The sequence below is a fragment of the Salvelinus sp. IW2-2015 genome, unplaced genomic scaffold (genome assembly GCF_002910315.2).
Source record: "Salvelinus sp. IW2-2015 unplaced genomic scaffold, ASM291031v2 Un_scaffold4198, whole genome shotgun sequence".
NCBI lineage: Eukaryota > Metazoa > Chordata > Actinopteri > Salmoniformes > Salmonidae > Salvelinus > Salvelinus sp. IW2-2015.
This window is the reverse complement of record NW_019945469.1, coordinates 8,799-21,313: the sequence shown is the minus strand read 5'-3', so window position 1 is coordinate 21,313 and position 12,515 is coordinate 8,799. Positions and strand designations below refer to the sequence as shown.

At 43.9% G+C, this 12,515-nt stretch overlaps 1 long non-coding RNA gene and 1 pseudogene across 2 annotated transcripts in view; both read right to left on the bottom strand.

The window, feature by feature from the left end:
- Nucleotides 1-1,863, bottom strand: part of LOC139026248 (uncharacterized) — a 3,690-nt gene extending 1,827 nt beyond the window's left edge. For both annotated transcript variants that reach the window (XR_011477997.1, XR_011477998.1), the window contains exons 1-2: nucleotides 1,743-1,863; nucleotides 725-863 (exon numbers count right to left, since the gene is read on the bottom strand). This is a non-coding gene — a long non-coding RNA (uncharacterized lncRNA). The remainder of the gene's footprint in view (nucleotides 1-724; nucleotides 864-1,742) is intronic.
- Nucleotides 1,864-3,557: 1,694 nt separating this feature from the next.
- LOC139026247 (olfactory receptor 2W1-like) lies at nucleotides 3,558-8,748 on the bottom strand (annotated as a pseudogene).
- Nucleotides 8,749-12,515: the final 3,767 nt, after the last annotated feature.

Genomic DNA, 12,515 nt, shown 5'->3' with positions numbered 1-12,515 from the left:
CGTGGTTGGAGGAGGGCTGAGTGGTCGGATGGTGGTGTGGAGGAGGAGGCTGAGGTGGTGGTTGAGGAGGAGCTGAGTCGGTGGTGGAGGAGAGCTGAAGGGTGGTGGTTGGAGGGAGGAGCTGTGTGGTGGTTGGAGGGAGCTGGTGGGTGGTGAGATTGGAAGGAGGAGTGTCTTTGGAGACGGTCCGTATCTCCCATTCCGCTAGAGGACTGAACTCATTTGGAGGAGCTGAGGTGGTGGTGGTGGTTGGAGGAGGAGCTGAGGTGGTGGTTGGAGGAGGCGCTGAGGTGGTGGCTTGAGAGCTGATGGTGGTTGAATTTGGGGCGAACAAATCCCTTACTGCTGTCAGATTGGCCCTCTGCATTGCCAGGTAACCTGAGACGAACAACTGCAGAGGTGACTGCCGTTGTTCAGTCCTCAGCCCATGGTGGTTCCACTGACTGGCAAACACAGCAAGATCTCTGTTCACCCGTGGCAGGAACACAAAGTGCAGTGCCCACAGGTCCACCTCATTGTTGATGTCGATGACCTGCTCTGTCTCCAAGAAGGTGAKCAGGTCATGGTAAACGTTGGAGACTCCATGCCAGACGTCCCCCCACAGCCACTATTTCCTTTGGTTGTGAGTGCTCCTTCCTCTGAGGGCACTTCCCCTCTCACCACCCCTGAATTGCTCCATGAAGGCACAGATACGCTTGTTTTCACCACCCCGGTCACATCTCACCCGGGATGGTACTCCGTAGCTGGTGATGGCTGCTTCGAATGACTCCATGACTGTGGCTGTCCTGTTGTTGTCAGAGGCCTTCAGAAACACAACAAGTCTGCTGTAACCATCCACAGCACCATGGATAACAATCCTCCATCTAAAAAAACAAGATACATTTGTTATACAAAACCTTTTTTTTCTCTTCTAGTGACGCCATTCTGTTTTTATTATTGATAACATTATTACAGTGCCTTGAGATGAGGTAGTCATTCAAAAATCCTATTAAACACTAATTGCACACAGTGTGAGTCCATGCAACTTATTATGTGACATTTTTATTCTTATTTTGGCTTATCATAACAAAGGGGTTGAATACTTATTGACTCAAGACATTTTAGCTTTTCATTTTTAAATTAATTAACTTTGATATGATGGGGTATTGTGTGTAGGCCAGTGACAAAGTCTCAATTTAATCCATTTTAAATTCAGTTTGTACACAAACATAATGTGGAAAAAGTCAAGGTGTAAATATTTTCTGAAGGTACCATATAAGCAGATAAATCATTCTTTTTTTACAATGTTAAGTTTGTAAAAACATATAGTAATCAGGAGGCCTAAGCATATGCACTTACCGGATCAGCTTATGATTGCCATCAATGTGCCACAAAGAATTTGGGCCTGCAACTCTGTACTGCCTCRGGTGTAGCCGCTGCTGCATGGCTCTCCTTTCAGCTCCCTGGGGGTTGACATGGATCAGACTCTGTCTGACCCTCTCCCGCTGGACTCGAACACCTTCTCCTCATAAGCGTACCCTCACAGACTCTGCACCAAGTTCTTCATTCTGCCCTATCAGCTCTTTGATCCTCTCATCCAGCTGAGCGTCTGACAACAGTGAGTAGGACCTGAAAAGCTGAAAATGACTAAATACAAAAAGAACACTAAAAGATACATCAATCAGGAATGTGATCAAATCTAGAGGGGATGTAGACATCTCCCTCTTGTGTTACAATTGCTTTATTCAATTACGATAACTTACCTCATGCGCCACTTGACCACAGAGTGCGACACATTGAGAACATCTGCCATTTGTCTGATGGTCATATGGCAATCTATGAGGCACTCAAGCTGCTCCTTGGTTATGTGATACCGCCTTCCCTCCAAAGGCGCTTGAAAAAAATATATATATATATATTTCACCTTTATTAGACCAGGTAGGCAAGTTGAGAACAAGTTCTCATTTACAACTGCGACCTGGCCAAGATAAAGCAAAGGAGTGCGACAAAAAACAACGCAGAGTTACACATAGGATAAACAAAAGTACAGTCAATAACACAATAGAAAAATCTATATACAGTGTGTGCAAATGGAGTAAGGATGTAAGGCAATAAATAGGCCATAGTAGCGAAGTYATTACAATTTAGCAAATTAACATTGAAGTGATGATGTGCAAGTAGAAATACTGGTGTGCAAAAGAGCAAAAAAGTAAATAAAAACAATATGGGGATGAGGTAGGTAGTTGGGTGGGCTATTTACAGACGGGCTATGTACAGCTGCAGCGCAGGGTTCGGTAAGCTGCTCAGATAGCTGATGCTTAAAGTTAGTGAGGGATATATAAGTCTCCAACTTCAGCGATTTTTGCAATTGGTTCCAGTCATTGGCATCAGAGAACTGGAAGGAAAGGCGGCCAAAGTGGGTGTTGGCTTTGGGGATGACCAGTGAGATATACCTGCTGGAGCGCGTACTATGGGTGGGTGTTGTTATGGTGACCAGTGAGCTGAGATAAAGCGGAGCTTTACCTAGCAAAGACTTATAGATGACCTGGAGCCAGTGGGTCTGGCGACGAATATGAAYCGAGGGCCAGCCAACGAGAGCATACAGGTCGCAGTGGTGGGTGGTATATGGGGCTTTGGTGACAAAACGGATGGCACTGTGATAGACTGCATCCAGTTTGCTGAGTAGAGTGTTGGAGGCTATTTTGTAAATGACATCGCCGAAGTCGAGGATCGGTAGGATAGTCAGTTTTACGAGGGTATGTTTGGCAGCGTGAGTGAAGGAGGCTTTGTTGCGAAATAGGAAGCCGATTCTAGATTTAATTTTGGATTGGAGATGCTTAATATGAGACTGGAAGGAGAGTTTACAGTCTAGACACCTAGATATTTGTAGTTGTCCACAAATTCTAAGTCAGAACCGTCCAGAATAGTGATACTTGTCGGGCGGGCGGGTGCGGGCAGCGATCGGTTGAAGAGCATGCATGCATTTAGTTTTACTAGCATTTAAGAGCAGTTGGAGGCCACGGAAGGAGAGTTGTATGGCATTGAAGCTCGCCTGGAGGTTTGTTAACACAGTGTCCAAAGAAGGGCCAGATGTATACAGAATGGTGTCGTCTGCGTAGAGGTGGATCAAGGAATCAACTGCAGCAAGAGCAACATCATTGATATATAAAGAGAAAAGAGTCGGTCCGAGAATTGAACCCTGTGGCACCCCCATAGAGACTGCCAGAGGTCCGGACAACAGGCCCTCTGATTTGACACACTGAACTCTATCTGAGAAGTAGTTGGTGAACCAGGCGAGGCAGTCATTTGAGAAACCAAGGCTGTTGAGTCTGCCGATAATAATACGGTGATTGACAGAGTCGAAAGCCTTGGCCAGGTCGATGAAGACGGCTGCACAGTATTGTCTTTTATCGATGGCGGTTATGATATCGTTTAGTACCTTGAGCATGGCTAAGGTGCACCCGTGACCTGGTTCATCCTTGGGAGCAATTTCCAAACCCCTGAAGGTACCACGTTCATCTGTACAAACAATAGTATGCAAATATAAACACCATGGGACCACGCAGCTGTCATACCAGTCAGGAAGGAGACGCGTTCTGAAGCATGGGGGTGTACGGGGTGTGTATCTGGTGGCAGGGAAGTCAGACGCAGGAGAGCAGAACTAGGTAATAGCCGGAGCAGTTTAATTGCAAAATCAACAGCATAAAGAATACCAAACATGGGTACAAAAACCCGTCACGCACCAGTCAACATGTGCACAAGAACTTACAACAAACAATTCCACACAAGGACATGGGGGGGACAGAGGGTTAAATACACAACAAATAATGAGGGAAATGGAAACCAGGTGTGTAAGAAAACAAGACAAAACAAATGGAAAATTAAACGTGTTGACGATGGCTAGAAGACCGGCGACGCCGACCGCCGAACACCAACCGAACAAGGAGAGGAAACGACTTCGGTGGAGTCACAGGGGGTGGCAGCATCATGTTGTGGGGGTGCCTTGCTGCAAACTAGTGCACTTCACAAAATAGACTGCATCATGAGGCAGGAAAATGATGTAGATATATTGAAGCAACATCTCAAGACATCAGTCAGGAAGTTAAAGTTTGGTTGCAAATGGGTCTTCCAAATGGACAATGACCCCAAYCATACTTCCAAAGTTGTGGCAAAATGGCTTAAGGACAAGAAAGTCAAGGTATTGAAGTGGCCATCACAAAGCTCTGACCTCAATCCTATAGAAAATGTGTGGGCAGAACTGAAAAGCGTGTGCGAGCAAGGAGGCCTACAAACCTGACTCAGTTACACCAGCTCTGTCAGGAGGAATGGGCCAAAATTCACCCAACTTATTGTGGGAAGCTTGTGGAAGGCTACCCGAAACGTTTGACCCAAGTTAAACAATTTAAAGGCAATGCTACCAAATACTAATTGAGTGTATGTAAACTTCTAATCCACTGGGAATGTGATGAAAGAAATAAAAGCTGAGATAAATCATTCTCTCTACTATTGACATTTCACATTCTTAAAATAAAGTGGTGTTCCTATCTGACCTAAAACAGGGAATTTTAATTTGGATTAAATGTCAGGAATTGTGAAAAACTGAGTTTAAATGTATTTGGCTAAGGTGTATGTAAACTTCTGACTTCAACTGTATTTTTTGCAACATCATCCGCCTTAAACTTGAAAACACCTGCTGCTGCAGAAGTCGTCATCGTACTTACTATTAAAACACACGCTAGCTACTAGCGTGGGATGAATACTGCTTGCTATTGCCACTGATTCTATGCTCTTGCTCTCTCAAAAGTGACATGCCTAGACACTTTTTTTTGTACGGTTCCACCCATTGCAAGAGAAAATGTGGTTGGCTCATGCAATTCTGCTCTAATACAGTTGCATGTCAGGGAAAGGGGATACCTAGTCAGTTGCACAACTGAATGCATTTAACCAAATTGTGTTTTCCGCATTTAACCCAACCCCTCTGAATATACGTCATCAGCGCCCGGGGAGCAGTTGTTGTCGGGGTTTAACTGTCTTGCTCTATGGCAGAACAGCACATTTTCCCACCTTACCGGCTTGGGGATTCGAATCAGTGACCTTTGACATCCCAATTCTGAATACTGTAAAACCAGTATGGTTCTAAAACAGAGCCTTGGGGAACACCATATTTAATTGGTGAATTATAAAGATCAGATACCTAAAATTACATAAAACATTCTTTCAGTGACAATACATGATACACTTTATGTAATTAATAATCTTTGGGCTACAGAGAAACTATGCCAAAATGCCACATATTTGTATTGTCAATTATAGCAACTAAACACTTCACTACATATTTAAAAAAGAAACAATCAAGTTATGTTTAAGGGTTAAGGCCTAGTACCTTTTTTCAAGCCTGGCTGGTTTAACATGATCCTAATGAAGATATACATAACAGGATTGAAAAGTGGTGAACATATTAGAAAATAAACTAGTAAAAAGTGTAGGTGGAAGATGTGCAGTATCAATCACAAATAAACAGCCAAAGGAGAAGTTCAGCAAAGAGGCTATATGTGGTATACAAGTGTTAAACACTTTCTGTTTAGTCTCTTTTGAAGACAAACATATTTCTAGAATTCTTACATATGAGTATATGTTAGGAAATATAGTACATGGCAAAGAACGCACAGCTACAACAAGACCCCATATGATATTTTCGTGTAGTATTTTAACTAGCAAGCTTGACTAAGTAGTTGTCACAATACACTCTGTCTACAACATTACCACAAAATTACAGTTACAAACTCAGGGAGATAGGGATGGCGTTGATGAAAAAATTATCGAACCAGGACAGCAGAAATAAGCCACTAATTATTTTAGGTTTCATAATATTGTTATACAGTAGAGTGGTGGTTCCCCAACATTTTCACTCGGGCCTCCCTTCATCATTGGGGAACGTGTCTCATGTGTGTTCATGTGATATCTGGTGACGCAAACATTACAACAAAATCAATGGGCTAAAACATGTTTGCTGACATGAGCTAGTCGATCTGGACATTTCTGACAAGTTACAGTATAAATAGCAGTCTACGGTCTGCAATGACTGACATGACAACAGGTAAACTGCACTACCCAATATCGAAATTGCACCTTGTGCATTCGTCTATTATATCTTTCAAGAGCAAGTTGAAAGCCCGACTGAGTTCCTTAAAACATTACTTCTTACATTCAAAGGAAAAGTAGTAAATTGATTAAATTTAAAGCCCGGGTGGGGGGGGTTACAAGTAGGCCGTCATTGTAATTAGGAATTTGTTCTTAACTGACTTGCCTAGTTAACCCTCCCGTTGTCCTCCTATTATGCCTAGCACACAGTGTCCCCCCCGGGTCACCCTGTCCCGTCTTGGCTAAAGGCCCAGTGGGCACAAGTGTGACAGTATGGGTGTGAACAGCCTTTGCAGATGTATTTCTTACACCTGCAGCACGCTGTGTGTGTCTTGGCGTCCTTCTTGGGTGGGCAGAGCTGACACCTCTTCCTCTTACTCGCCCCCAGCGGGGCGGCGGCGGCGGCCAGGGCGGCGGCGGCGGCCGGGCCGGCGGCTCGCTCCCGGGCTTTGCGCACGAGCCTCATCGGCGGCCGGCGGGCGGCACCCTGTAGGACTTTGACAAGTGCGGACGCGGCTTCGGTGCGGGGGAGACGCTGCCTTCTTTGGATCAAGGGCTTCACGAGCGCCTTTTCGAGCTGCTCCAGGAACACCACCCTCCTCTTGTTCCGCTTCCAGGCATCCAGTCGGGGTTGATCTCTCGCCAATATGACAAAGGCGTTGTAGGAGGACACGTCGAGGATGTTGTGGAAGATGACCAGGGGCCAGCGGGCAGTCATCCGTCTGCAGTTGTAGGTCCCGACCACCTTGTCTAGGTTGTCCACGCCGCCCTTGTTGCAGTTGTAGTCTGGATGAGGGCCGGCTTCCGGTCTCGGCGATCGCTAACGTCGGGCTCCGCGTGCCGTGTGCTCAGAAGCAGCACGTTCTTATTTCTCTTGCCAGGTAGGACACTAGAGTGGCGGTGGGCGTGAAGGCGAACTGGAGGACGAGAACTGTCTGCCCTTGGACTGGAGCAGCGCGGGAGGGAGCTCGGGCTTGTTCTTCTTTCGCACCGTGCCCACCATGGTGAGGTTCCTTCCGAGGAGCCGCTGCCCGAGTTCGTAGGAGGTGAGAAATTGTCACCGGTGACGTTGTGACCGCCCGGCGTCCCTCGGTCAGATCGAGGACGACGCGCGCGCCCTGGTTCTTCTCGGGGCCTCCGCCGGCCGCCTTGCCGGTGTACACCTGCATCTTCCAAGCGTAGCTGGACTTGGCGTCGCAGGCCACCCACGACTTGATGCCGTATTTGGCCGGCTTGCTGGGAATGTACTGTCGGAAAGGACAGCGTCCTTTCAGGTGGGGAGAGGGGAGGGAGAGGAGAGGGAGAGGAGATTAGCAGCGTCATCGTTACTGGCTCACCATCGGGCGCACTGCGTTTACGTTACCGCCATGCTACTACTGCCGATTGCTACTACTGCCCATTGCTACTACTGCCCATTGCTACTACTCGCGATTGCTACTACTAGCGATCATGTATACTGCCGTAACTACTGCGCCGTCGCTATCTTATGCCGGCTACATACTGCCCGTGCTCTCTATGCTACACGTACATAGACAGATACATAGACTGCCCGTGCTCTCTATGCTACACGTACATACACAGATACATGCATTTTAAAGTACACTCTGAGGGACAGATAGTCAATGGAGATCAGAAAGTGAATAAAAGGTAAATGACAATTTTATACAAATCAGCAAATGTTTTACAAGTCTGATTTTCACCATCCTCACCCCCATTCATTATTGCACCTATAAGTAAACAACACACAAGTCAACATAACAAAAATCAAACAATCAGGACAGGAAAGGTCACACTAATGTTCAGCTTATGTTTTGGGTARAGACCTACAGGTAGAATGTTTTTACAAGCCTGTCTGATTTTAGCCATCCTAACTCCAAACACAATACAATCCTAACTCCAAACACAATATGATTTAAAAGTGGCTGCCACATGAGATAGTACACCGACAAAATGGTGTGTACAGTTGGAACATTTTTCATAGGGCTATCAAATCTACTCTGGACCAGATTTAAGAAATAGCTGAAAGAGAAGTTGAGCAGCAAGGCCAGATGAGGAGTACAGGTGCTGAAAACTCTGTCTGGTCTCGATGGAAGATTTCAAACAAATAGTCACAATCTTAATATAAGAGAATACAATAGTAATAAAGGTACAGGGACACCCATAACAATACTACAGAGTCCATAGATGTTATTAACTGTCGTGTCTGAAGTTGAACAGACAAGTTTTTACTACCAGGTAGTTGTCACAATACACTTTGTCTATGACGTTTCCACACAATCACAAACGAATGGTTAAAGACAGTGTTTTGATGCTTTTAGCAAAAGAGTACAACCATATTAGACAAATTAAAATACACACCCTGTTGGGTGTCATTATGTTGTTATACTGTAGTGGAGAACATATAGCAAGGTACCTGTCATAGGACATCGCTGCTAAATTGCTGAATTCAATAGTTCCTTATGTTTATATGCAGAATATCTGTAGGTAACAGCACACAGTGGAAACTGTATGGTCATCTGAAACCAAATGAGTCATGAGAGCAGGAAACAAACCAGTGCTCCCATACAAGTCATTTACAAACAAACTGCACAGAAACAGATACATTGGTTCATGAAGGCTTCTTTCCATACATATAACGACAATAAACACTGTGTTTTATCAAAAACTATGGAGACGTATAACACAGTTATTATATGTCTTAAGTACTTTAAGACACTGTGTAACGATTCTCTTCGTCTGAGGAGTATGAAGGATCGGACCAATATGTATGTTCTGTGTCAGTGGACTATTCCACACTAAACTACTATCACATCACTGACCTTTTTAAAGGAAGAAAACACCCAGTATACAGCAGTGTGTTCACTTGAACTCCAATGACACAAATAATTAAATTGTCATGGTGTGACTCTCAGCCTACTGTGGGGGTTAGGTAAGTGCTTAGGCAAATGATTGGTTGATGGAGATTACTGACATGTCTGGGGAGGTGATTGACAAGGTTAACAATTCTGTGATTTTATTTGACCATGTGAAAAACAGCTACTGTGTAATTTAAATAATACAGTATAGGTTAAATGGAATTGATCCATCAATGCTTAATCTTGAGAACACTACACAGAAAGATTGCTGAACCTTTTCCTAGCTTTTAGTTGTCCTGAATGGTTGAGATTCTCAAGATTAAGTGTAGAACTTTATATCAACTACAAATGTGTCAAAATACACATTTTACATTTAATAACAAAATATATACTATATTTAATAAATTGTTTTTCTCCCACTGTAAAATTAGTAATAAAAAAAAAATGTATCCTCCAAATTTACAAATATCTTGTTCTGTATTGCAATGACAATCTTTGTGTTCTATCTCCATAGTTGATTGAATTTATAGCAGGTGAAATAATCAAAAAATACAGATAGTTTCTCCCCAATTTGGTGTGATATATGACTCAATATCAATCTGCTGTGGAACAGCTCAAATGACCAACAGTATTCGTTTTTAAAAGTTATTACGGGCCTCCCGGGTGGTGCAGTGGTCTAGGGCACTGCATCGCAGTGCTAGCTGCGCCACCAGAGTCTCTGGGTTTGCGCCCAGCTCTGTCGCAGCCGGCCGCGACCGGGAGGTCCGTGGGCCATGCACAATTGGGCTAGGCGTCGTCTGGGTTAGGAGGGTTGGCTGGTAGGGATATCCTTGTCTCATCGCGCTCCAGCGACTCCTGTGGCGGCCCGGGTGCAGTGCGCGCTAACCAAGGGGGCCAGGTGCACGGTGTTCCTCCTCGACACATTGGTGGTTGCGTTGTGCTTCGGAGGAGCGCGTGGCTTTCGACCTTCGTCTCTCCCGAGCTCGTACGGGAGTTGTTGATGCGATGAGACAAGATAGTAATTACTAGCGATTGGATACCATGAAAATTGGGGAGAAAAGGGATACATTTTTTTTTTTTTTGAATTTAGAAAAAAAAAAAAATGATTACATTTGAGACACATGTTGTATCACTTTAGTTTGTCCAGATTTGGTTACTTTAGGCAAACTGCAATGATTATGGTGTAGGAATAGTTTAATAATCTTTATAGTTGAGGTGTATATGTTAACGTACAAGATATCTGAACATGCCAATTTCCCTATTGAGTAGTTGTGACAATGATTTTTAATGACACACAGTTCAAGCCAAAGTTTAACATTTTGTTGGAAAAGGTCTCTATTTTCTATTCTCCTTCTATTCTCTCAAGCTTGAGATGCTAACACCATTTTACATATTCTTGACCCTTATCATAAAAAAAAACATTTTCCACTCTCAGGTCCAGGGTCAAAACATCTAGTCATGATCAACAATATGTGTTTGTTAGGCCCAGTTCAATATTGTTGCATCATTCACATCAGACCAGTCTGAAGGGAGGACATTAAGCCTAATGTCACTCTAAACCTCCCTGGGACTAACCCTTCAATTGGCCTAACGAGAGGCAAGAGACGGTAACCAAGGCCTACCTTTGTTGTTGTTTCAGTCTCTCTGATCTCACAGGTTGGTGTTGCTATAAGGTTTTCAAGGGAATTGAGAGATACAGTGGACTAATGACCTGTTTTCTGAAGACTGACGGCCAACAAATACAGTAAACACCCTAAGGCATTAGGATAATGGACAGGCATCCAAGTCGTTACTTAACATCCCAATGTCTCTGCGTTTCTATGTGGTATGCACTTTATGTTATGTCTCAAACACACAATATTACATATAATGTTTTACCTTCCCTTGAAGAAATTCCCTATAAATAGAGTGCATTTCAAAACACTGAAATCCCAAATGAGTTATCTTTGTAATGATTGCAATTTCCAGCAAGACTAAAACAAGTGGCCATCTGTCAAGTTGCAGGCATAAGGGTATTGTGTTTCAGTCATCCCTAAGCCTAATATTAGTCAGGCCTGTGTACTACAGGTGTAGGATCTTTAGGTATATGAAAAAAAAACATTGACAAATTATTTGATAAAATATTGAATTTGGCCTTTATTACTACAGCTCACCGATACGCAATTAATAACACATTCGTAAATGTCAAAAAAGACAATCCAAAAATAAATCACAACGAATAAGGTTTCGAAGTGTTAGGCATATATCTTAGAGATATAAGAAAGCTAAGGAAATATTTGCGTTTTTTTGGACACATATTTAACCCCTTATTTTTGTTGGCACAAAACTACCTCCGTACTTAAACATTTTTTGTATGGGTTACCTTCAGATGAGTCCTGTGACACTGAGCAAAACAGAGAACACCATCGAGTTCGTGAGAGTCTCCCCTTTCCATAGTGGGGTCATAAATGTATTAGTAGATAGCTCAAACGGTTCGGGTGGTACAGAAATAAGTTGGCAAATCAGAGTTATCGACATCAGACGAGTTCCGTGACACTTGTGGGTACATTCAAAGATATACATTTTGCTCATCAGTGCCCCCTCAACATTTTGGGGAGCATGATGCCCCTGGCTGGATGTGTTGTGCCAATCAAGAGGTCATCGGCCATGAGGCCTGTGAACAGTCCGCTGGGGGGTAGATAGTACTTTGTTACAAAGACCAGTTTTTATACGCTCTGACAATATTTTACAGTGCATTTTGCAATTGAAATGTTTTTCATAACATTTTATTTAAGAATTAATTTATGCAAAAACTAGCTACTACCAAAGTCTAGCCCTTTAAGACTGCTCGAGCTGAGCAGTGGTAAAAAAAACAAGTGCTAAAATTGGCTGAGATCTGTGCATTTTGTGGAAAGCCTTTAAAGACAAAGAAAAACTTAAACAATGTGGTCCAAATTTCCAATTAGGAAAATGGCCATGCTCTAAACAAGTTCTGTTCAAAATGGAGCAAGGTGCCCAAAAAAATGGTGATAAACTCCTCCCAGGAGATAGTGTTTGTGCTGCATGGACTGAACGTGACATATTTATGTAACCGATGTGAAATGGCTAGCTAGTTAGCGGTAGTGCGCGCTAATAGCGTTTCAATCGGTAACGTCACTCGCTTTGAGATCTTGAAGTAGTGGTTCCTCTTGCTCTGCAAGGGCCGTGGCTTTTGTGGAGCGATGGGTAACGATGCTTCGTGGGTGACTGTTGTTGATGTGTGCAGAGGGTCCCTGGTTCGCGCCCGGGTCGGGGCGACCGGGGAACGGACTAAGTTTATACTGTTTACATTGATGCTGTTGACCCGGATCACTGGTTGCTGCGGAAAAGGAGGAGGTCGAAAGGGGGGTGAGTGTAACCGATGTGAAATGGCTAGCTAGTTAGCGGTGGTGCGCTCTAATAGCGTTTCAATTGGTGACGTCACTCGCTTTGAGACCTTGAAGTAGTGGTTCCCCTTGCTCTGCAAGGGCCGCGGCTTTTGTGGAGCGATGGGTAACGATGCTTTGTGGGTGACTGTTGTTG